Here is a 24,912-nt window from a genome sequence, read left to right on the forward strand (position 1 = left end):
CAATATCTATATGATAGAAATCATCTACAAGAATAATCCAGTTAGTAATTGCTGTTTGTCATCGAATAATAGTTTATGTATGAGCACTTAGCGCCTTTAAGACGTAAGAGTACTTATATGTATTGTGTGGCTTACACCAGGATTCCCCGAGGAAAAAAGAAAAATTTGCACTAAATTGGGATTAATCTACAGAGAATTTTAATTCGAACCAGAATTATTAATTAAGGGTTTTTGGGGAAAACAAGATCTGCGTCATACGACCATATTTCACAACGATACCTTCACTCTCAATGTACATTCTCGGAGAATAAACGCGCGAGTAATTTCTTGAACAACATTTTATCGTTTTACTGCATGAGATATTTTATATGAGTCTAATTTCGTTTCGTGTATTCCACTAAACAAGTATTTAAAATTATTTAAACATAATAACTTGATGTAGGATTATTTCCTCAGTGACACTGTTACTCCTGTTGTGAAGGGATGGATATTGCGTTTCATTCAATGTGAATCTGGTATTACGCAGTAACAGGAGAGAGTGTTATATAAGGGACGATAAAAAGGTTCCGTTCGAAGACCGTAAGTCCAAAATCGGTATGCCAATCAGGTAAAATTGCAGTGAGCACTGCGGCATTCGGACCACCCTCGCATCAAGTCGAAGAAACCCGTTTGGTAGAACACCGTGTCCTCCTGCGAGAAGAATTCCGTAACTGCCTGCTGAACATTCTCGTCCGACAGGAATTGTAGACCTTTGGCTGAACATTCTCGTCCGACAGGAATTGTAGACCTTTTCGGGTCTTTTTTAAGTGGCAATCGCAACAGGAGAGATCAGGACTATAGGGCGGGTGCTCAAGTGTCTCCCACTTGAATGAGGCTGGTCTCCCAGGTCTACTGGCGTCGTGTTTAGAATCGCAATGAGCACGGAACTTGGCGTACCATTCCACAACAGCGGTTTTCAACAGAAATGCTGCCCCATATCCATTCTTCATTCTCTGATGGATGTATACCGGAGTTTGTCCTTCAGTAGTCAAGAAGAGAATAACAGCACGCTGGTCCTGTTTGGACGCATTTGATAATATCATCGCCATATTTCTCGTTTATGTATTTACCGTAGACAAGTCGGAAAGACACGAATGCCATACTATTGCATTGTCTACATGTCGGTGCTAATATACCATAGTTTAAGTCGCTCTGCGTTGTATATACGCTTCAGCAACGCCCTCAAATGGGAAGTTTTTGATTGCCTTTTGTAACTTGGAACACTTTCCGGACTTTCGACTCTGGCCAGCCCTGTAATACAAGTTTAATATACTCTCTAACTCCTCCTGCACAGGCCATGAAGGCCCAAAGGTACCGCAGTGTCATCCTCAGCCCACAGGCGCCACTAGATGCGGGTATGGAGAGACATGTGGTCAGCACACCGCTCTCCCGGCCGTATGTCAGTTTCCGAGACCGGAGCCGCTACTTCTCAATCAAGTTTAGCTCCTCAGTTTGCCTCACAAGGGCTGAGTGCATCCCGCTTGCCAAAAGCGCTCGGCAGACCAGATGGTCACCCATCCAATTGCTAGCCCAGCCCGACAGCGCTTAAATTCGATGATCTGACGGGAACCGGTGTTACCACAGCGGCAAGGCCGTTGGCTTTAATATACTCTACCAGAAAAAATCAGTACACCTTTTTAGAGGTTTCCAATTCACTCAATATTTATTGTTACAACAGTGCATATGGAGTCCATGAAATAACTGGTTTTACAGATCAATAGCACAATCGGTTCAGGGGTACCAGTTTTCGACCCTTGCTGAAATACCCATATTGGTACTTGGTATAGCCTCCACAGGCGGCAATGCAGCGCTGACTCAGGCATCCAGTCGATCGTACAGATGGCGAATACTTTCCTGGGATACGTTATGCCATGCCTGCTCAACCTGTTCACGCTATTATTGATTGACGAGTTGCACGAGTCAGTTCTCGTCCCATCACATCCCACACAAGTCCGGAAATCGTACTCGCCAGGGAAGTTGCTGCACGTATTACAGAGCACGTAGAGTTTCACGGGCAGTATCTGAGAGAGCATTATCCTGCTGGAACAACACATCGCCCTCCTGTTGAAAGCATGGCAAAAGAACAGGTCGAATAATATTCTGCACGTACCAAGAGCTGCTTAGCGTCCCGTTCAGAAACATCGAAGGTCAACCAGAGTTGTCTATCAGACCCCAGACCATAAGACCTGGGGTTGGGTCAGTGTGTCATGGACGAATGCACTCTACGAAATAGCGATCACTAGGTCTACGTCGAACGCGCAAACGACCATTACTTGTGTGCAGGCAGAATCTGCTTTCATCGCTGAAGACCAGGGCGTGCCATTCCATCTTCCAAGTGATCCTCTGACGGCACCAGTCGGGCCGCGAATGTTGATGCTGTGAGGTAAGTTGAAGACGGACTAGACGTGTACGTGCCTGTAGTCCCACTGCTAATAAACAGTTCGCAACAGTTAGTGTCGGCACGTCTAGGCTCACAAGCCCTCATATCTGTGCTGGGCGATCCGCCACTACTGCCCTTACAATACTACGATCCAGGATGGCGTCTGTGGTGCGTGGACGTCCAGAACATCGTCTACGGCTGTGAGAATGTTCGGTGTGCGTACATTTGCCACGGCGGACATTTGGCACGATTTTACCTGCTCCGAAGGGTTGGGTCCCTTGTGTCCCCCTCCTCCTCCTCCTCCTCCTCCTCCTCCTCACTCACCGCCCGACCCGCAGTAAAGGTACTTACTGAGCCTTCCCGCTGGTTTTCTTAACATAGGACCAGAATCTCTATGGATTTTCCGCCACATTTCTAGAGAGAGTTTCGTTGTAGAAACTATTAAATGCATTTCGCATTGAAATACGCACCAAATTTCGAGCCACAGTAAAACTTCGCCAATCTTGGAGATTTTGCTCTCGTCTAAATTATACGTGCCTTTTTCGGTGCTCCTGTAGCAGCTTTCTGTCGTGTTTTGTGTACCATGGGGTATCAGTTCCGTCTGATATTAGTTTATTTGGTATGAATCTCTCGAGTGCTGTTGATACTATTTCTTTGAACTTAAGCCACATATGGTCTTCACTTAGATAGTTTGGAAGGATTGGAGACTGTCTCTTAGAAAGACGTCAACCGAATTTTTAGTTGCTTTTATAAATATATATATTTCGCGTTTAGTTTTGGTGAATTTCTTTGTTATGGAATTGAGCCTCGCTATGACTGTGTGTTCACTAATTCCTGTACCCGTCGTGATGCTCAGGATTATTTGTGGCTAAGAGGTCATGTGTGTTTTCGTAACCATTTACAATTTGAATGGCCTTGTGAACTAATTGTTCAAAATAATTTTATAAAAAGCATTTAGAACAATTATGGAAGTTGTTTTCTATCTACAGTAGGGTCTGAAAATGTATTTTTGTCAACATATGGAAGGTAGATTGAAGTCACTGCCAACTATAATTGTATGAGTAGGGTACCCATTTGCGATGAGACTCGAGTTTTCTTTGAAATGTTCAGCAACTGTTTCATATGAGACCGGGGGTCGGTAAAAGGAGCCGGTTAGTAATTTATTCCGGTTGTCGAATATAATCTCTGTCCATACTAAGTCACAGGAACTACCTGCTTCAATGTCGCTTGTGAGCAGGAACACACATTATATTATTTTTCCTTAAGTTGTGCTTCTTGTTTCTGTTGTAGTGGAGATCATTACAATTACGGCTTTTCCCTCCAAAACCTAGGATGCTTTCTCTATGATCCTGTAAATACCAGAGCTAAACAATGTAGAACAACATCGTACGTTACAAGCATAGAATTCTGTATTACTTCATTTCCTTATTTCTAACATTTTAAAATTGTACGTCGACTTTAGATGACATGTCAATCATAGATGTTCTTATCTCTGTTTATGAACGTAATTTCAGTCATATTTTGAACATTGTCCCACTACACTTTATTAACTAATGTTTCGCCGCAAGGGATACCGGATTTTAGAGAGTAAATTAATATGGAGTATGTCGTTCTTCTTTTCAAAAATTCACATACCCATTTCTTCTTTCCTTATTGTCTTTTTGGCATATAGTTGTAGTAAATAAAGTAGGCACAAATGCAGCGATCAAAAAGAAATGATTAGCGTGCATTCGCATTCTCTTTGCAGCGTTCCTTTATTGTTGCTCCCACGGCGATGGACTGTTTCTATCGCAATCAGTAAGCGTGAAAGGAAGCTACCATAAAGACAGAGGGATCTATATTTATACTTGGCAGAACTAATTGCATACTGACATAATGGCCGGAACTGCTTTCGTTTCCCAAAAGACATAAATATTTCGATTTCGGAAAAGAAGCTCTGTATTTCGCCAAGATGTCGAAGAAGAAGAAGGTCCATTACGTACTGGTTGTTTCTAGTAAGATGTGGATACGGCAGTTTGAAAGCGGACAGAAGAAGTACGAGGAAGGGCATCCCTTACCTGAAGGATCTCTACCTGGCGACGGGGCAAGTGTGGCAAATGTCCGGCGTGGCAAATGTCCGGCGTTCAGAATGTTCACGTGATCACTGATACTAGCATCGTTGCAGAACTGGCGCAGCACGTCCAATTTACGTGGAAATTCTCTGAAAGGACAAACCCGCTACTCGGAAGGCCACTATTTGACCCCTTTCAAACGGTCTCAGTTGGCTGTAGGAAGCACGACTGCATCTTCGTTGCACGGTTGCCTGCTAGCTTCACACGTTTGCACCACACTGAGCCTTCTGGGTGTGAGCCTTCCCTATTAAAGGGTAGATACAGATGGCGCTCTGGTAGCTACACCACTGCGCTATCAGTTGGCAGGGGACGTTCAACCCACTATCAGTACATCTGCTATCAACTATGTGGCATATGCCTTCATAGAATCAAAATCAAGGTCGTCTTTTCAGGCGTGCTGTTTACTTTCTTGCTGTGTATTTTCTTATTCAATTTTTATATTATAGCGTTCACTTTTCGTGTGCGAGTCTTCTTCTGAAATGACCGAAATACCTCTGGGGCAGTAAGGTTTCTCTAACTGTAAAAAAATGTTTCAAGGTACAACATGGTCATGTACCTAGGATCAAATATTCTACTGGAATTTAAAAATGTTGCAGTCGAGAAAATCATGTCAGTAGAGGAGAGGAGAGGAGATGAGAGTGTTGTACCTTGATAATGGCGTACCTAGAAACGTATGATGCTTCCTGGTCAGTGTTTCAGTCTAGTGACCGATTTTAGAATCACGTAAAGGAATGTTTCTGGATGCATTACGTATTCTCAAATGGCGACAGGTGGGCATATGTTATGTGTCCAGAAACATTGTCGGACATGATCGTTTGGTTTTCCAGGTCTTATGCTGGCCGCTGTGGCCGAGCGGTTCTAGGCGCTTCAGTCCGGAACTGCGCTGCTGCTACGGTCGCAGGTTCGAATCCTGCCTCAGGCATGGATTTGTGTGATGTCCTTAGGTTATTTAGGTTTAAGTAGGTCTAAGTCTAGGGGACTGACGACCTCAGATGTTAAGTCCCATAGTCCTCAGAACGATTGGAACCATTTGAGTCCGCAGCTCGTGGTCGTGCGGTAGCGTTCTCGCTTCCCACGCCCGGGTTCCCGGGTTCGATTCCCGGCGGGGTCAGGGATTTTCTCTGCCTCGTGATGACTGGGTGTTGTGTGCTGTCCTTAGGTTAGTTAGGTTTAAGTAGTTCTAAGTTCTAGGGGACTGACGACCATAGATGTTAAGTCCCATAGTGCTCAGAGCCAATTGAACCATTTGAACCAGGTCTTATGGTGTGGGGAGACATAATGTTGCACGGGAATACTGACCTACAAATATTTGAACATGATAACTCACTGGTCAACGTGTCTACTAAGCTGTACCCCTTCCCCATGTTCGTCTCTTCAGGGGAACATTTGGCCATGGCTTCATTATTATGGATGACATTGAGGGACCGTATCGCATATCGCAGGTAGAGGAGCTCATAGAACGAGAGGATATGACAGCCCCCCCCCCCCCCCCCGGTCCTCCGACCCCCGACTCCCCCCCCCTCCGCCTGCGCCCCCCCCCCCCCCCCCGCGCTTAAATCCCGTCGAGCATGTATGGTGTTTCCAGAATGAGATTTTCACTCTGCAGCAGAGTGTGCCCTGATATGAAACTTCCTGGCAGATTAAAACTGTGTGCCGGACCGAGACTCGAACTCGGGCAAGTCTGGAAGGTAGGAGACGAGGTACTGGCAGAAGTAAAGCTGTGAGGATGGGGCATGAGTTGTGCTTGGGTAGCTCAGTTGGTAGAGCACTTGCCCGCAAAAGGCAAAGGTACCAAGTTCGAGTCTCGGTCCGGCACACAGTTTTAATCCGCCAGGAAGTTTCACGTATGGGGTTTGTTGGGGAGACGTTTTGAAGGAAGTCCTCATGCACCCACGACCATCCAGAATTTGTCAACAACGCTAAGAACTCTTTACCAACCTTGTGATTAGCATGGGAGCACGCTGCAGAGCATGCAGTGAAGTCTATGGTGATCACACACCCTATAAAGAACCATTGTCCGTCTTTTATAATGAACAAGGGGACAATCATAAATCGCCGTGACATCAGTTTAATTACTGCCTTTGACTAAAAGTGGCACATCTATCCGTCTTATTGCTTATTGCTCGCAGTTATCTTTTTTACGAGGGTTGCCCGGAAAGTAGCGCACCGCATTTTTTTTTTCTCAGTCGAAAACAATTCTACGAATGTGAAACGTAACGTATGTATTATTTGCAGTCTTCTGAGTGAATGCACGAAGTTTCCGTCACTTCCGGCAGATATCGTAGCTCCAGGACAGTTTCAAAATGGTGTCTGTAGGTGATGTGCGTTACAAGCAGCGTGCCGTCATTGAATTTCTCACTGCTGAGAAAGAAACTGTGGAGAATATTCACAAACGCTTGTGCAAAGTCTACGGAGCATCTGATGTCGACGGAAGTACAGTTAGTAGCTGGGCATGGAGAGTAAGGTCATCAGAGCTCCACAATTTGCAGCGGTCGGGGAGGCCATTCACGGCTGCCGCATTTGACATGTTGCAGCGAGCTGATGTTGTCATTCGCCATTAAAGGATGCTACTCGTGGAAGACATTTTGAGGATGATGAGAGGGAGGCGATTCTTACAGTGAGGCACTGACTCCTCCACCAGGACAGAGATTGGTACCGTCATGGCGTACATGCCCTTGTTTCGCGCTGGAGGACGGTCATAGAGCGGGAAAAACAGGGTGTGTAAAAGAAACATAATTCTTTCGTGTGTGTAATTCTCGTTATGTTCAATAAAGAATTATTGAATAAAAAATGCGGTGCATTACTTTCTGGGCAACCCTCCTAATACAGGGTGATACAAAAAGGTACGGCCAAACTTTCAGGAAACATTCCTCACACACAAATAAAGAAAAGATGTTATGTGGACATGTGTCCGGAAACGCTTAATTTCCATGTTAGAGCTCATTTTAGTTTGTTCTTCCACCTACGCTCAATGGAGCACGTTATCTTGATTTCATACGGGATACTCTACCTGTGCTGCTAGAACACGTGCCTTTATAAGTACGACACAACATGTGGTTCATGCACGATGGAGCTCCTGCACATTTCCGTCGAAGTGTTCGTACGCTTCTCAACAACAGATTCGGTGACCGATGGATTGGTAGAGGCGGACCAATTCCATGGCCTCCACGCTCTCCTGACCTCAACCCTCTTGACTTTCATTTATGGGAGCATTTGAAAGCTCTTGTCTACTCAATCCCGGTACCAAATATAGTGACTCTTCGTGCTCGTATTGTGGACGGCTGTGATACAATACGCCATTCTCCAGGGCTGCATCAGCGCGTCAGGGATTCCATGCGACGGAAGGTGGATGCATGTATCCTCGCTAAAGGAGGACATTTTGAACATTTCCTGTAACAAAGTGTTTGAAGTCACGCTGGTACGTTCTGTTGCTGTGTGTTTCCATTCCATGATTAATGTGATTTGGAGAGAAGTAATAAAATGAGCTCTAACATGGAAAGTAAGCGTTTCCGGACACATGTCCACATAACATATTTTCTTTCTTTGTGTGTGAGGAATGTTTCCTGAAAGTTTGGCCGTATCTTTTTGTAACACACTGCTGAAGATTAGTTGGGTAGATCACATAACTAATGAGGAGGTGTTGAATAAAACTTGAAAAATGAAACTTGACAAGAAGAAGGGATCGGTTGGTAGGACATGTTCTGAGGCATCAAGGGATCACAAATTTAGCATTGGAGGGCAGCGTGGAGGGTAAAAATCGTAGAGGGAGACCAAGAGATGAATACACTAAGCAGCTTCAGAAGGATGTAGGTTGCAGTAAGCACTGGGAGATGAAGAAGCTTGCACAGGATAGAGTAGCATGGAGAGCTGCATCAAACCAGTCTCAGGACTGAAGACAACATCATCAACTGTATAATGTAACAGTTCTTACTATGTATGGTCCAAGTTTCATTGAGCTGTATTACTTGGTAGTGATACATCATGCAAAAGTTACTTTCGTCCTTAATTTTTGCATACCATTGAATATCAGACATATTTTGCAGGGCTGTCTAGAGGCTAAAATCTGAGAAGTGTTCTAAGATACACCATTCTGTATTTAATAGTTTACACTGATCACCATAAAAAGAACTATACCCAGAAGGGCAAGATTACACTAACAACTCTGAAGGACCAACATTTATTGTGCTACAAGGCCACAAAACGGATGTGTTAGTATGGCATTGGTCCCCCATGAAGGTGAATACAAGCGTCTAGACATGGCAAAATGAAGCTGTACGGGCCTCGGATGTCGTATTGTGATTTTCGATCCCATGGTGCAAGTTTTTGTAGTTGACGCCACTTCGACGACTTGCGTGCCGGAATCGACCCTGGGCTCCTTTGCAGGGCATTCCGCGGCGCTGACGGTTCAGCTATCGACACGGACATCAAATTCTGTAAATGAATAATTAATAATAGCTTCCTAATAGTTTTAATATATTACGCAGCATTTAAATGTGAGATGTGCTAATATTTACAAATTCTGCAAAAAACACAACCTTATGTCTGACAACAAAAACAGTGATCTCCGAAATTGCTTCTAGAACGCATTCTTTCACGTGATTTTAAAATCGATCAAACAAAAAATGGTTCAAATGGATCTGAGCACTATGGGACTCAACTGCTGAGGTCATTAGTCCCCTAGAACGTGGAACTAGTTAAACCTAACTAACCTAAGGACATCACAAACATCCATACCCGAGGCAGGATTCGAACCTGCGACCGTAGCGGTCTCGCGGTTCCAGACTGCAGCGCCTTTAACCGCATGGCCACTTCGGCCGGCTAAAATCGATCACTATCGATGTCGTTAACATAGGAATAGAAGTTCCGTTTTATAGCTGAATGATCGGTTTTGGTCTTTTTTCTCCAACTATTCATACCATTGATCGACTGGCTTAGGAAAACCGCCTAAAGTCGAAGTCAGGATAGTGGAACGGTGATCACTCTGGAGGAGCGGACTTCAGCTTGCGACTATCGCGATTCACTCGCTGAGTGGCAGTGAAGGGTTGAGCATCGCTCCTCTTACTAGCGCACCTTCAGCCATAGGCCCCCGCTTGCACGGGTGTACAACCAGGAGTGTTTTCCGGCTTTTTTTTATGGAAACACTGACGGGCACTTGCACCGAGGTTCGCAGCTTAGCAGAACGGCACTTGGGAAGTTTTGCATGGCGTCGCCTGACAGCAGAATTGTCGTGTCTTCTCGTCGAGGTGGTATGTCGGGCTTGGGTGGTACCTTGGGGTCGCAGCGGTCTCTTTCCGCTGACGACACGAGGCGCGCTTTCTTGTTGCCGCGGGCCGCGCCGCCGGTTGTTTCCAGCACTTCGGCTGCAGCAGAGCTAGTCTTTGCTGCACCTCCCCCTCCCCCCCCCCGCGCCAAGAATAGGGAAAAAGTAGGCCAGGACCTGGAAGCAGGCCATGGAACCACAGAAAGGTTTTCCGCCGCCTCCGTCCAGAATTCCGCGTCTGCCATCGTTCTCATAGGGCCAGCAATGCAACCGGAAAACCCAACGGCAACAACAAAAGTTGTAACTGGCAATTCCCTGGCAGCAATCCCCCTTTCCACTACAGATATGGCAACGTGTACACAGAAGGAAAACACATGTAAAACACAAACAAACAATTACATTGACAGTATCTGCGATCCCCTCCCTCTCTCCCCTCTCCTTAGCCAGCTCCTGCTTGCCAACGCCCAAAATCGTCTCGCCGAACACATCCTCGACCTAAATGGCAAGCAGAAGTCCCGTCAACCGACCAAAATACTTCCCAAACCCGGAACTGCTACCCAACTCCCTACCCGATCTCAGATCCTCAACCCCCCCCCCCCCCCCCCACGAAGCAGCGGCGTGCAAAGAAGGATAGCAAAGAGAAACATAAAAAGAGCAGGAATCCCACCCCCGAATCCAAATCTCCCCCCCCCCCCCCCACACCTACCTCTGAAGATCCTGCGGTTCCTGAGCCACAGGAAACAGCTGCCCTGGAAGGGAACCATGAAACCGGGGAGGATTCGGAGGGCTTTATGCTGGTGAGAGAAACCTTTCGCCAGCCGAGACTTCCACCTGCTCGGGGAGTGGAACCCATCCCAAACAGGTTTCAGACAGTGGGTGACACCTCGGCCAAAACACAAGAAACAACAGCACAGAATCACACAACACACCGCCTCCGTCGCAGAGTTTTCCCGCAACTACGAGGAACTCCACGACATGATCAAAACACAACTCAAAGGGGGCAACTTTACAGCAAAACCAACAGGGGGGGACAAAATTAAGATCATTCTACACAACATCGAAAACTACAACACCATCAAAAAGGCCCTCACAGACAAAACTATACCTCATTACACGTTCCCCATCACCAAGACAAGGAACAAAATCATCGTCATTAGGGACCTCCGCAGACAGCTCTCGGCCCAGGCAGTCAAGACAGACCTGACCGCCCAGGGAGTTTTAGTCAAAACAGTAGAGCAGATGGGTAAAAATGGGGCAGAGAATAAGTGGCCACTATTCCTGGTTACTCTGCCGGACATAACGCAGAACAGCTGATCTGGCAGTCCCTGTCACCACAGAGCCGCTCCACCCCAAGAACAAGGTGGTGCAGTACTTCAGGTGTCAGGGACTGGATCACATTGCCGCCCATTGTCAGATGCCCGTGCGCTGTAGAAAATGCGCCGAACCCCACGACACTAGGGCTTGCACAGTAAAACACATGGACCCACAGGTAAGATGCGCACTGTGTGGGAAAAACCACACAGCAGGGTACCAAGGCTGCGAGGTCCACAAAAAACACACAGAAGGCAAAGGGTGCGAAGGTCGCACCCCACACACGAAAACAAAACACAGCCGCCCCATCAAACCACACAGAGAGACAAAACAGGACAACACACACAGACAAAACTTCGGTAAAACCAAGGCCTGACACTCCAAGGGCAACATATGTAGAAGTGGTCTCTCCACCAAAGAGCCACGAAAACGTCGAGAAATCAGCGCAAGCCCTGTCAACACAACACCAGACACACACGCAAGAACAACACCAGGAAAAACGCAACAACGACCATGTCCGCCAAGACAGAGGAAGCTCTAGGGAACCCCACACACACTCCACCCCCTCTGATCAATTATTAGGCCTTATGGTCCAGACCATGGACCTAATCATGGAAATGATGAAGGAATTCAGGGAGGCCCAGAAGCAGAACACTCAGGTCCTCGTTGTGCTTCAGGCAACAGTCCAGCAGTCACTCCCCTCTGCGACTTACTCAGTAGTCACAAAACCCCATCATGGATAGACAACCAAATATCCAAGGCCTGACAATGTGCATCTTTAATGCAAAAAATGGTTCAAATAGCTCTGAGCACTCTAGGACTTAACTTCTGAGGTCATCAGTCCCCTAGAACTTAGAACTACTTAAACCTAACTAACCTAAGGACATCACACACATCCATGCCTGATGCAGGATTCGAACCTGCGACAATAGCGGTCGTGCGGTTCCAGACTGTAGCGCCAAGAACCACTCAGCCACCCTGGCTGGCTCTTTAATGCAGACGGTATTGTTAATCAAAAGGTCGAGTTCAGAGAACTCATGAAGGAGTTCTCCATCGACATACGGATGATGGAGGAAACCCACCTGAAACCGGGAATAAAAGCGACAGTACCCAACTATGTTAGCTACCGTAAAGACAGGCCAACCCAAGGGGGAGGAGTGGCCATATACATAAAAAGAGGGATCCCCCACCACCAGGTATTCATACTAGCTACCAATAAAATCGAAGCAGTGCCATGGAAGTAACCACTGCCACCGGACCCCTAACAATCGTTGCAATCTACCGATCCCCACAAGATTAGATAGACGAGGGAGACATAGTTGCGCTAGGGCAAACTGAAGGCAAACTCACAATAGGCGGCGATTTCAATGCCAAACACCCCGATTGGAACTCTAGAGTAACCTCCAGAACAGGCGTCCAACTGCAACGACAAGCGCGACCACCACTTAGAAACATGTGGCCCAGACGAGCCCACACATTTTCCAAAAAATGGAGGTAGGCCCGACGTGTTAGACATAGCCCTCACTAGGAGGATCGCGGGGTTTGTGGCCGCAAGGACAATCAACAGAATGTCCTCCGATCACAACCCAGTGATTCTAGAGGTCGATGTGGGAGAATGGGTAGCACTCCCACGGTACCAGACGTCCTACAAACGTGCTGACAGGGAGCGATACCGAGCAACTGTCGCCTCTGATATCGCTCGCGCTCCGTCACCTATTGCCGAAACAGTAGAACAAGCGCTAGAAGACCTAACAGGAACCAACTTGCAGGCAGCGGAAGATGCCACTCCCGCATAAAGGGATGGCCCGCCCCCGCCAATACAACTCCCGGAACATCTACTAGCCCAAATCCGTCCCAAGAACAGAGTGGCAAAAGAGTGGAAGATCACCAGAAATCAGGCCACAAGGAGGCTGGTCAACCGTCTACAGAGAGAGCTGGGGTAGTGCTCAATGAGCACCGAAACCATCAATGGCAAAACCGCCTCACAGCCCTCAAAGTAGACCATCACACACTATGCAAGCAACCAAACAATTTACCGAAAGACGCGCTAGGCTGCCGCCTACAGCCATGCTGAAAAGGCCAACGCCCTCGCCGACACCTTCGAGAAGCAGTTTCAAGCGGCAGAACCCCAGGATGACGAGCATGAAGAGGTAGTCCGTCGCCAACTGGCTGTCTTCCTCAACGCTGAGGAAGACCGAGAGGACGAACCCCCATTTTTCGCCCCCGAAGACGTGGCGAAAGTAATTAGGTCCCTCCCTACAAAAAAGGCCCCAGGACACGACAGTGTCACCAACCATCTAGTTAAAAACCTCCCGCCCTCGGCTATCGAACACCTCGCGAACGTCTTCAACGAGATTACTCGTACCTGCGCGTTCCCAGCATACTGGAAACACGCGGAAGTGGTCGCGATACACAAACCAGGGAAAGACCCTTTATTCCCGCAGCACTACAGGCTGATTAGCCTCTTGCCAACTCTCAGCAAGATCTATGAGCGCCTCCTGCTTATTCCCATACGAGATCACATCACCTTCGAGCGACTTTTGCCGGATTTCCAATTGGGTTCCGACAAAAGCACTCCGCCCCACAACAGATCATGAAATTAGTGGAAGCAGCCACAGAGGGCTTCAACCACAGAGGCTACTGCGGGATAGTGCTACTTGATGTAGCCAAAGCCTTCGACTCAGTATGGCATAAAGGGCTACTATACAAGTCATACACACAAGGGTTCCCTGGGAGCATAGTCAGGTTAATCCGAAGCTATCTCACGAATAGAACCTTCTCTGTCAAGGTAGAAACAGCCACCTCCACCAAAAGGCGTATTCGTTCTGGGGTGCCACAGGGGTCGGTCCTGGGACCCGTTTTGTAGTCTGTACACTGCGGACACTCCAACGGCCCCCCTGGTGCACACCGCACAGTGCGCTGACGATACCGCCTTTTACCTGGTCATTCGTAGGTTGCAAAGGGTTTTAGATAACACAGAAACCTGGGTCCATCGCTGGCGCATCAGCATCAATCTTGAAAAGACACAGGCTATGTTGATCACCTGGAGACTCGGGAGACGCGGACCCCCTCAACGCTCCTCCCCCCTCCCCCCCTTCATCTGCATCTACATTGATCCCGACTCCCCTGGCGCAGATCCGCCAAGTATCTAGGCGTAACCTTGGACTCGAGACTAACGTGGAAACTCCATATAGACGAGATCCACAGGAAGGTCTGCGCCAGAATGTCCATCCTATACCCAATCCTCAACACAACCAGCTCCCTTCCCTGCTCTCTAGAACTAAACGTCTATCAGGCCCTCATACGGCCAGTAATGGAGTATGTGTGCACTTTCTGGGGATACGCGGCAAATCAGCACCTGGACAAACTCCAGAGGCTGCAGAACCGCGCCCTTAGGAGGGCACTGCACCTACCCATGGGATTCCCGACTGACGATCTGCACGCCGCTGCTGATATCCCACTCCTCAAAGAAAGATTCCAGGATCTGGCAAGGGCTTCCTATGAGAGCTCTTCCAGATCTGGAAATAACCTTATCCAATCCATAGGTCGGTATGACATGTGTCCCACAAGCACAAACGCTCCATGACGATCTTCGACGACTAAGTAGAAGAGAAAATCTCAAAAATCCCCAAATCCTAACCCTAATCCTTGAAACACCAAACATCTTGCTAACCTCAGGTAAGTACTAGACACCACCAGAACACCAACACAACACACACACAGCCGAAACAGTCAAAGACAATCACACACTCAAAACGCACACAGTGGAGTAAAAGCCAACAGGCTACACACTTCTCAAAACACTTCCCCAAGGGGGGGAAAGTTAAAAGGTGTGTGTGTGTGTGTGTGTGTGTGTGTGTGTGTGTGAGAGAGAGAGAGAGAGAGAGAGAGAGAGAGATCGCGATTCACGTTTTCCGAGGTTAAGGCGAATGACACGATAATTTCTTTGAGAAGATCACGGTCGAATTCTGCTTAATTATTCTTCAGCCCGAACTTGTACTCCGTTCTAAGTATTTAGTGGAGACGTTAAAGCCAAATTTTCGATCTCCTTTCAGATTGGAATAGGAATAGGGGTGATGTAATTAAGCACACCGGAAATAATTTTAGCCACCCACATAAAAGAACACACTGATCACTTCGGAACGCTGTATGGAAGACGGCTGGTAGCAGGCGGTCATGTGAACGTCCAGTGCCGACGTAAGTCATGGCAGTGAAGAACAGTGATTGTAAAAAGTTCCTAACCCACAACAACCGGAGACGAATGGCATGTCTTGTCGCCGACAATCGGTTTCAAATCCGACAGGAACTGCTGCTAACAATGAACGTAGGCCCATCTCAACCAGTTCTCTGACAATGATTGGGAATGGAACTGCATGCGATGGACGTTTGGAGTCGGATACTTCGGTGAAAGCTTTTGTTCACAGCGTGGATAAATCTGCACGCTGTCAATGGCCCAAACAACACAGAAACTTGACAATACCTGATCGGAGATGTATTGTACAATCCGACGAGTCGTGATTTACCTTTTTTCAAACGATGCAAGGTGTCAAATACGCTGTCTGCCCAATGAGGCATTTAAAACATTGAATGTGGAGGGTTTAGTTCAGGTCCGGCATGGTTCTATGACATTTTGGGGGTGTTTTCCGTAACGTGACTTGGACCCACTCATTCAGGTTACTATGAACATGAAGCAACATATTTCAATGTACAGTAGAACTTCCCTTAACGGACATTTCCCAATAGCGAACTCCTCTCAATAGCGGACATTTTAAATTTACCCTGCAAAGTAACACTAGATCTTATGGTAAAATTCTTCCGAATAGCGAACATTTTCAACGACGGACGCGGAAACTGAAATTTATATCCCAACAGCAATTAAAACTTCTATTTAACGGATGCGTTAAAGAAAAAGACAGTTATAAATTAAACGGCAACAATCACTAACATGGATTTCAATGTTTTGTGAGTTGAAGTGCGTAATATTTATGTCCTGAAGCGAGAGAGCTTATCTGTTTTTAGTGCTAAGACGTCACAAAAACGGAAACTGTTAACGCTGCATGAAAAGGTCGAGATCATCAGTATCTACGAAAAGGAACAGCTTAGTGTTACAGATATGACCACGATGTTTACTGTTGTAAAAACGCACATCAGTGACATTTTAAAAAACGAAAAGAACATTCTGAAATAGCTGATAGGAAAATAATGATAAATTTATCAGTGAACTCGTTTTTTCCACCGCACTAGGCTTAAAAGTTGAAAAGTTGAATGATTCTGCAGTGCTCGCAGCAATAAATTGCCGATTAGTGGACCTCTCATCCTCGAGATAGCACTCTAGATCGCCAATGAGTTAGCACTTCACGATTTTAAAGTATCTGTAGGTTGGCTTGACATTGCTACACCAAGAAGAAGTGCAGATGATAAACGGGTATTCATTGGACAAATATGTTATACTAGAACTGACATGTGATTACATTTTCACGCAAAAAAAAAAAAAAAAATGGCTCTGAGCACTATGGGACTTGACATCTGAGGTCATCAGTCCCCTAGAACTTAGAACTACTTAAACCTAACTAACCTAAGGACATCACACACATCCATGCCCGAGGCAGGATTCGAACCTGCGACCGTAGCAGTTGCGCGGTTCCGGACTGCAGCGTCTAGAACCGCTCGGTCACAACGGCCGGCCATTTTCACGCAACTTGGGAGCATAGATACTGAGAAATTAGTACACAGAACAACCACCTCTGGCCGTAATAACGGCCTTGATACGCCTGGGCATTGCGTCAAACAGAGCTTGCATGGCGTGTACAGGTACACCTGCCCATGCAGTTTCAACACGACACCACAGTTCATCAAGAGTAGTGACTGGCGTATTGTGATGAGCCAGTTGCTCGGCCACCATTGACCAGAAGTTTTCAATTGGTGAGAGATCTGGAGCATGTGCTGGCCAAGGCAGCAATCGAACATTTTCTGTTTCCAGAAAGACCCGTACAGGACCTGCAACATGCGGTCGTGCATTATCCTGCTGAAATGTAGAGTTTCGCAGGGATCGAATGAAGGGTAGAGCCACGGGTCGTAACACATCTGAAATGTAACCTCCACTGTTCAAAGTGCCGTCAATGCGAACAAGAGGTGACTGAGACGTGTAACCAATGACACCCCATACCATCACGCCGGGTGATAGGCCAGTATGGCGATGACGAATATACGCATCCAATGTGCGTTCACCGCGATGTCGCCAAACACGGATGCGACCATGATGATGCTGTAAACAGAACCTGGATTCATCCGAAAAAATGACGTTTTGCCATTCGTGCACCCAGGTTCGTCGTTGAGTACACCATCGCAGGCGCTCCTGTCTGTGATGCAGCGTCAAGGGTAACCGCAGCCATGGTCTCCGAGCTGATAGTCCGTGCTACTGCAGACGTCGTCGAACTGTTCGTGCAGATGGTTGTTGTCTTGCAAACGTTCCCACCTGTTGACTCATGGCTCGAGACGTGGCTGCACGATCCGTTACAGCCATGCGGATAAGATGCCTGTCACCTCGACTGCTAGATATACGAGGCCGTTGGGGTCCAGCACGGCGTTCCGTATTACCCACCTCAACCCACCGATTCTGCTAACCATATTCTGCTAACCATATTCTGCTAGCCATATTCTGCTAACAGTCATTGGATCTCGACCAACACGAGCCGCAATGTCGCTATACGATAAACCGCAATCGCGACAAGCTACAATCCGACCTTTATCAAAGTCGGAAACGTGATGGTACGCATTCCTCCTCCTTACACGAGGCATCACAACAACGTTTCACCGGCAACGCCGGTCAACTGCTGTTTTTGTATGAGAAATCGGTTGGAAACTTTCTTCATATCAGCACGTTGTAGGTGTCGCCACCGGCGCCAACCTTGTGTGAATTCTCTGAAAAGCTACTCATTTGCATATCACAACATCTTCTTCCTGTCGGTTAAATTTCGCGTCTGTAGCACGTCATCTTCGTGGTGTAGCAATTTTAATGGCCAGTAGTGTATTTAGTTGTCGACACAACATCTCTTTTCTAACCGTGTGTGATGAATACAGTTCAGTGGACGTAAACATCGCCTCAGATTGGTAAGAAAGGGTAACGGAAATTTGTAGCGCTCTACATCTGCATACACACTTTGCTAGCTACCGTACGGTGTATGGCGGAGTGTACCATGCACCACTGCTGGTCATTTCCTTTGCTGTTCCACTCTCAAACAGAGAGAGGGAAAGAAGAAAGGGAAACGAAGAAAGATGCATTTTTAACTGTGGCGAGGCTGGTCTTTTCTTCAGAACTCTTCCCAGTAAAAGAATGGCCTTGAATGGTGAATACTGTTCAGGAGGCAAAGTTTAAAAAGAAAGAATCCCTGTTCTACTGTGTGTATGGAAAGACAAAGGAGGAAAATGATTTTGTTTATAAATAAAATAATGCTACTTCCCATTGCGATGCTACATAAAAAATATGAAAATAATCTTTTTCTCGCCCAATTAAGCTTCACGTTGCCAACCGCTGCATCAGGGAATTATTCAAAATTTCAAAGTGTTTTATAGGAAAGAAGTGCGGTGTCTTATTTTGTCTCGAATGGACAATGTTGTATCTGGATAAGAAGTGGGAAAAAGGAACATTGTGCTGGACGCAGTTCTGCGGATTTCCTCAGCGCTAAAACAAGTAACATGCACTACAGGCAGAAACTGTTTCAAGATCGCAGGTGTCTTTTTTAATGACTGTGCTTCAACGATTGACGATGGAACATGAGCATGAACTTCAGACTTTAGCAGAGGAATTTGGTGGATGTGAGGGATATGCTAATGTCGATGATGCGTTGTTCACAGAAAATTAATCAAATAGCATAAGTGAACCCATGCAATAGCTTCATCAAGAAGGGTGTGGTGACAGTGTCGAGAACGGACGATAGGACGAAGAAGAAGATGAAGGTGACGTAACTGAACTTAGCTTCACGCCACTTTCATGTAAGCAGGCAGTTGTGCAGGTAAGAAAACTGAAACACAACTTTTTAGTGAAAAGTGATGAAGAGGGACTCAGTCTACGTTAGCAGTTGAAACACATACTGGGAAGACAATTGTAAGTGACTCTATGGTTCCCGAAAATTAAGTTATAATTTCAAATCAATCTTCCAGAATGCACGGAAGAAATTTTAATACTGTATTACACTAGTGTATCGGGATTCGTTAATGTGGAACTGTACTTAAATAAAGATTTCAACTTTTACAGTATACAGTAGTATAGTACTTTTCTGTCTACAGTACACTATATGTACTGCATTGTATATTGTATCAGTACCAATGTACCAGGTGTTACCCTCTTTTCTGCATCTTTATGATTAGTGTGCTGTGAACACTCGAACTCCAAGAAAAAAAAAATCGCTTCCACAGGGCTGCTCCCATACGTTCCTGGTTTGATGAATCTACAGACACCTTATCGCACAATAACTGGTCCGCTAAATCACCAAATGTAAATCCCATAGAAAATGGCTGGTACTATAGGGAACAGCGTCTGAAGAGTAGCTGTCAGCATTCCTGCAGATATCATTGCGTGGCTTTAGTTGAAGATAACATAACGGACAATTTTTGTGGATTCTCTCTCTCACCAAACTGGCCCCATTATCAGTGCCAGGGACGGTGTTACAGGTATCAGCGTGACGTTCCCCCGCCGGCCGGAGTGGCCGAGCGGTTCTAGGCGCTACAGTGTGGAACCGCGCGACCGCTACGGTCGCATGTTCGAATCCTGCCTCGGGCATGGATGTGTGTGATGTCCTTAGGGTAGTTAGGTTTAAGTAGTTCTAAGTTCTAGGGGAATGATGACCTCAGATGTTAAGTCCCATAGTGCTCAGAGCCGTGACGTCTCCCGCTGTTGACTGTTTCGCCCGCTTCGCTACTGATGTGGCTTTTCATCAGTACGCTGTGTGTTTGTGAGTAACAGAAAGGAAATAATACTTATAGGCCAATTACGAGTAAGCAGAAGAATGCTCGAAAATAGTCCGACGATCTAAAATTAAAAAAAAAATAACTGTATAAAAAATACACTGGTTGACAGGGAGTTCTTAACGGAATTCCTTCAGCTCTGAGGCATTTAGAAAGATATACAGCATGGTTGTAATTCAACTTTCACTGCTTGAGAGGTCCCCAATGCAAAATTAATGTTCGTAGGACAACGAAACTCTGCGGAAACATTTGCGAGGATACGCGGATGAGAAATAACGAATAAGCCAGTGAAAGAAACACATGATAATTTCCACAAGAAATTGTAGCATACCACGTTTAAATTTCAGGTTACAATCATTGCTCAGTGTTCCTTTAATGCGTCGATACTCGCGAAGACCATCTGCACTATTGCTGTTGATTTGATAAAGTAGCCTTACGAGCAGAGTCCTGCTCACCTTGTCCAGATCTATGCTGACTGTCTGCAACTGAAATGCACGATGATACTTATGTTTGAAACCTACTTTGCCGTACCAGTACCGGCGTCTAACAGCAAGTTGTGACACCGACACTACAAAGAACGCAAATCCTGTAGTGCACGGTCTGAACATCATTCCTATGAAGGTGAGTACCCATGCCTCTCAAGAGAAACACTAGTGTTAAAATAGGAGACACAAACATTAAACGAGTAGTCACCACACGCTATTTACGGTACACATAGACGAAAAGCAAAATTTCCATAAACACATGCGCATTATCACAAATAAAGAAGAAAAAAGTACTACACAAACTGGCAAGACTAAATCCACAACAATTTAAGCTCCCCTTGTCAGTTACATGGACATACACTCCTGGAAATTGAAATAAGAACACCGTGAATTCATTGTCCCAGGAAGGGGAAACTTTATTGACACATTCCTGGGGTTAGATACATCACATGATCACACTGACAGAACCACAGGCACATAGACACAGGCAACAGAGCATGCACAATGTCGGCACTAGTACAGTGTATATCCACCTTTCGCAGCAATGCAGGCTGCTATTCTCCCATGGAGACGATCGTAGAGATGCTGGATGTAGTCCTGTGGAACGGCTTGCCATGCCATTTCCACCTGGCGCCTCAGTTGGACCAGCGTTCGTGCTGGACGTGCAGACCGCGTGAGACGACGCTACATCCAGTCCCAAACATACTCAATGGGGGACAGATCCGGAGATCTTGCTGGCCAGGGTAGTTGACTTACACCTTCTAGAGCACGTTGGGTGGCACGGGATACATGCGGACGTGCATTATCCTGTTGGAACAGCAAGATCCCTTGCCGGTCTAGGAATGGTAGAACGATGGGTTCGATGACGGTTTGGATGTACCGTGCACTATTCAGTGTCCCCTCGACAATCACCAGTGGTGTACGGCCAGTGTAGGAGATCGCTCCCCACACCATGATGCCGGGTGTTGGCCCTGTGTGCCTCGGTCGTATGCAGTCCTGATTGTGGCGCTCACCTGCACGGCGCCAAACACGCATACGACCATCATTGGAACCAAGGCAGAAGCGACTCTCATCGCTGAAGACGACACGTCTCCATTCGTCCCTCCATTCACGCCTGTCGCGACACCACTGGAGGCGGGCTGCACGATGTTGGGGCGTGAGCGGAAGACGGCATAACGGTGTGCGGGACCGTAGCCCAGCTTCATGGAGACGGTTGCGAATGGTCCTCGCCGATACCCCAGGAGCAACAGTGTCCCTAATTTGCTGGGAAGTGGCGGTGCGGTCCCCTACGGCACTGCGTAGGATCCTACGGTCTTGGCGTGCATCCGTGCGTCGTTGCGGTCCGGTCCCAGGTCGACGGGCACGTGCACCTTCCGCCGACCACTGGCGACAACATCGATGTACTGTGGAGACCTCACGCCCCACGTGTTGAGCAATTCGGCGGTACGCCCACCCGGCCTCCCGCATGCCCACTATACGCCCTCGCTCAAAGTCCGTCAACTGCACATACGGTTCACGTCCACGCTGTCGCGGCATGCTACCAGTGTTAAAGACTGCGATGGAGCTCCGTATGCCACGGCAAACTGGCTGACACTGACGGCGGCGGTGCACAAATGCTGCGCAGCTAGCGCCATTCGACGGCCAACACCGCGGTTCCTGGTGTGTCCGCTGTGCCGTGCGTGTGATCATTGCTTGTACAGCCCTCTCGCAGTGTCCGGAGCAAGTATGGTGGGTGTGACACACCGGTGTCAATGTGTTCTTTTTTCCATTTCCAGGAGTGTACTATTGTGCTCTCTTCGAGTCGGTACTTAGCTTCACCGCCAGCACATGGGCTCACAGGCTAATCCTATCAACAAAACGGACCCTCGGCAGACGAGGACACAGGACAGGCTTACTTAGATCTGGGGAGCCGTCGGCACCTACTCAGCGGAATCACTCTGTGTAGTGCTCGGAATCTACCAAATTGACATTACGATAAGATATAAAGCGGCTATGTATTGGCTTAAGGTGGAAGGCACGACCAGGTTCGAAAGATCACTGGAGTACCAACTGACACGGAACTCCAATTAAAAAATTGGAAGAATGATACCTGGGAAGGAGAGTGGGACACGAATGACAAGGGCCGCAGGCTACACTAGTTCTTTCCCGATGTAAGGGAGAGACTGAAACTCAAACATATCGATCTTAGCCGCGGTATGGTCTATTTCTTAGCAGGACGCGGCACTTATCCCAAGCACTTAAACAGCGTGATACTGAGGCGGGCACCAACACGCACATGTGGGCAAGAAGGCTCTCCAGAACACATCGTGTTTTTATGCAGACAATATACCAACATGAGACACAGAATACACTTAAACTTCAACAATATTCAAGACACCATGCATGCAATGATCAGAGAGGAAGACCTATGGACCATGTTAAACACATTCACTGACGATATATCCGAAGCGACCTATAGAGAGTATTTCCGAGCCAGACAACGAGCCTACATCCAAAGACAAGAAGGTATCTACAGGATGGAAAACAGCACTGATTCTGACATGGAATCGTGTGGTGACACCGATTCCTACACAACAGTAAATGAAAGTGAAGAAATACCCGAAATAAACAACACAACAGCCTTAAAAAAATAGAGGTCAAGGTTTAGTTATTAGGAGATCTAGTGTAGATGTTGGATTTAGATGAAGAGCTATGATTGGCGGTCGGTGGCTTGATGGACAATTCCGTCATACACACTTGGTGAAGGGACATTCTTCCACTATCATATTTCCTATTTTCTGTTTTTATTCTTCCTAAAAATATGGTTAAGATTTTTTATTAGGTTTACCAGAATTTTGTTAATTTCATAAATGTTTACTAATTTTTATCTATCCATTTTAAATGCAAGAATCTTGTTTATTTAAGAAAAAATTTCCGAATGTTTTATATGTCAAAGTTATAATGTGTCATAACCTCTTCTCTGTCTTCATAAATTCTTATCTTCCATTCATAAATTGCTAATTTCAAGATTTTCATTTCTTAATTATTTTTAAGTTTATAAGTATTTAAATCTGCAGTATTATTAATCCTCATTAAAAATAAGAAATAAAAAATAAATGGCTCTGAGCACTATGGGACTCAACTGCTGTGGTTATCAGTCCCCTAGAACTTAGAACTACTTAAACCTAACTAACCTAAGGACATCACACACATCCATGCCCGAGGCAGGATTCGAACCTGCGACCGTAGCAGTCGCACGGTTCCGGACTGCGCGCCTAGAACCGCGAGACCACCGCGGCCAAATAAAAAATAAGTTTCACATTCTATACATGTACGATTTCGTATGGTGAAAGTACGACATGTCTTAGTAACTAGGTGACGTGTCATTTGTAAATGGCAGCAAGTAAATAAATAAATAATAAAATACCTATGCGGTAAAATTTTTTTTTTTTGTCTACATTGGCTCAGATAGCGAAAGTTTAATTTAACCGTCCTGTATATTCCCTACGGCCTGTACGGGATCAAATCATTAAAAATAAATAACTTTGGCCTTGAAACATTGATAGGGGTCCAGAGTGTGTTTTTCAAGAGAAAATTGTAGGAGATGGGCACGTATGACAGCGGTTTCCCACGAAGAAATGCTTCCAGGGATCTAATATGCACGATTATTAGCTATCATCCAGGAATGAAACTGCACTTTGAATGAAACTGCAGTCTGGCTAAGGAATGTATGCTGGAGGGAATTTGATTTAAACCTGGAAAGTCACGCTATAGCGGGGCCTTAAATCTTAGCAATATACCGAAGAAGTCTCGGCTGCTGGTTATGTCGACTATGGCTTAAGTGGAACTATTTAGGAGACAACTGAAATCTTCAAAACATCCACGTAATTACTTTGTATAGAATCCTACGTTTTATATTAACTTATTGGAAATAATCCATATACAGCGACAGTAGTAAAATGGGATTCTTAGCGGAAACGTTGGCTTATCTGAGTACGTAATATCTACTAATGAAAATCTAATATGAAGTGAAGCACAGCGTTATGGGTATGGATACTAAGCAACAACACGAGATTATGGATGCAGATTCGCTGAAGTGGGCTGAGTGCTTTCCCCACCAGCCATACAGATTATTAAACTATTTTGTAAATGAAATGCTTATCGGGCATCCCTGAAATACAAACTGAAATCGAGTACAGCACTGGGTGTAGCCTAGTTGGGTATCAAACTAAACGCTACACACATCCATAAGATCATCCGTAATTATTATTTTGTGCCAGAATACTAAACATTATAAAGTATAAAATAAGGATGGCGAAAGTCATTAAATGGTTCAAATGGCTCTGAGCACTATGGGACTTAACATCTATGGTCATCAGTCCC

At 46.2% G+C, this 24,912-nt stretch overlaps 1 protein-coding gene and 1 pseudogene across 2 annotated transcripts in view; both read right to left on the reverse strand.

Annotated features, from left to right (window-relative positions):
• LOC126249659 (sodium- and chloride-dependent GABA transporter 1) overlaps nt 1-24,912 on the reverse strand; it is a 409,464-nt gene that overhangs the window by 234,155 nt on the left and 150,397 nt on the right. The gene's annotated exons all lie outside the window — the stretch shown is intronic.
• LOC126249858 (5S ribosomal RNA) lies at nt 1,522-1,639 on the reverse strand (annotated as a pseudogene).

Source organism: Schistocerca nitens, chromosome 3, assembly GCF_023898315.1.
Source record: "Schistocerca nitens isolate TAMUIC-IGC-003100 chromosome 3, iqSchNite1.1, whole genome shotgun sequence".
In the NCBI taxonomy this organism is placed as follows: domain Eukaryota; kingdom Metazoa; phylum Arthropoda; class Insecta; order Orthoptera; family Acrididae; genus Schistocerca; species Schistocerca nitens.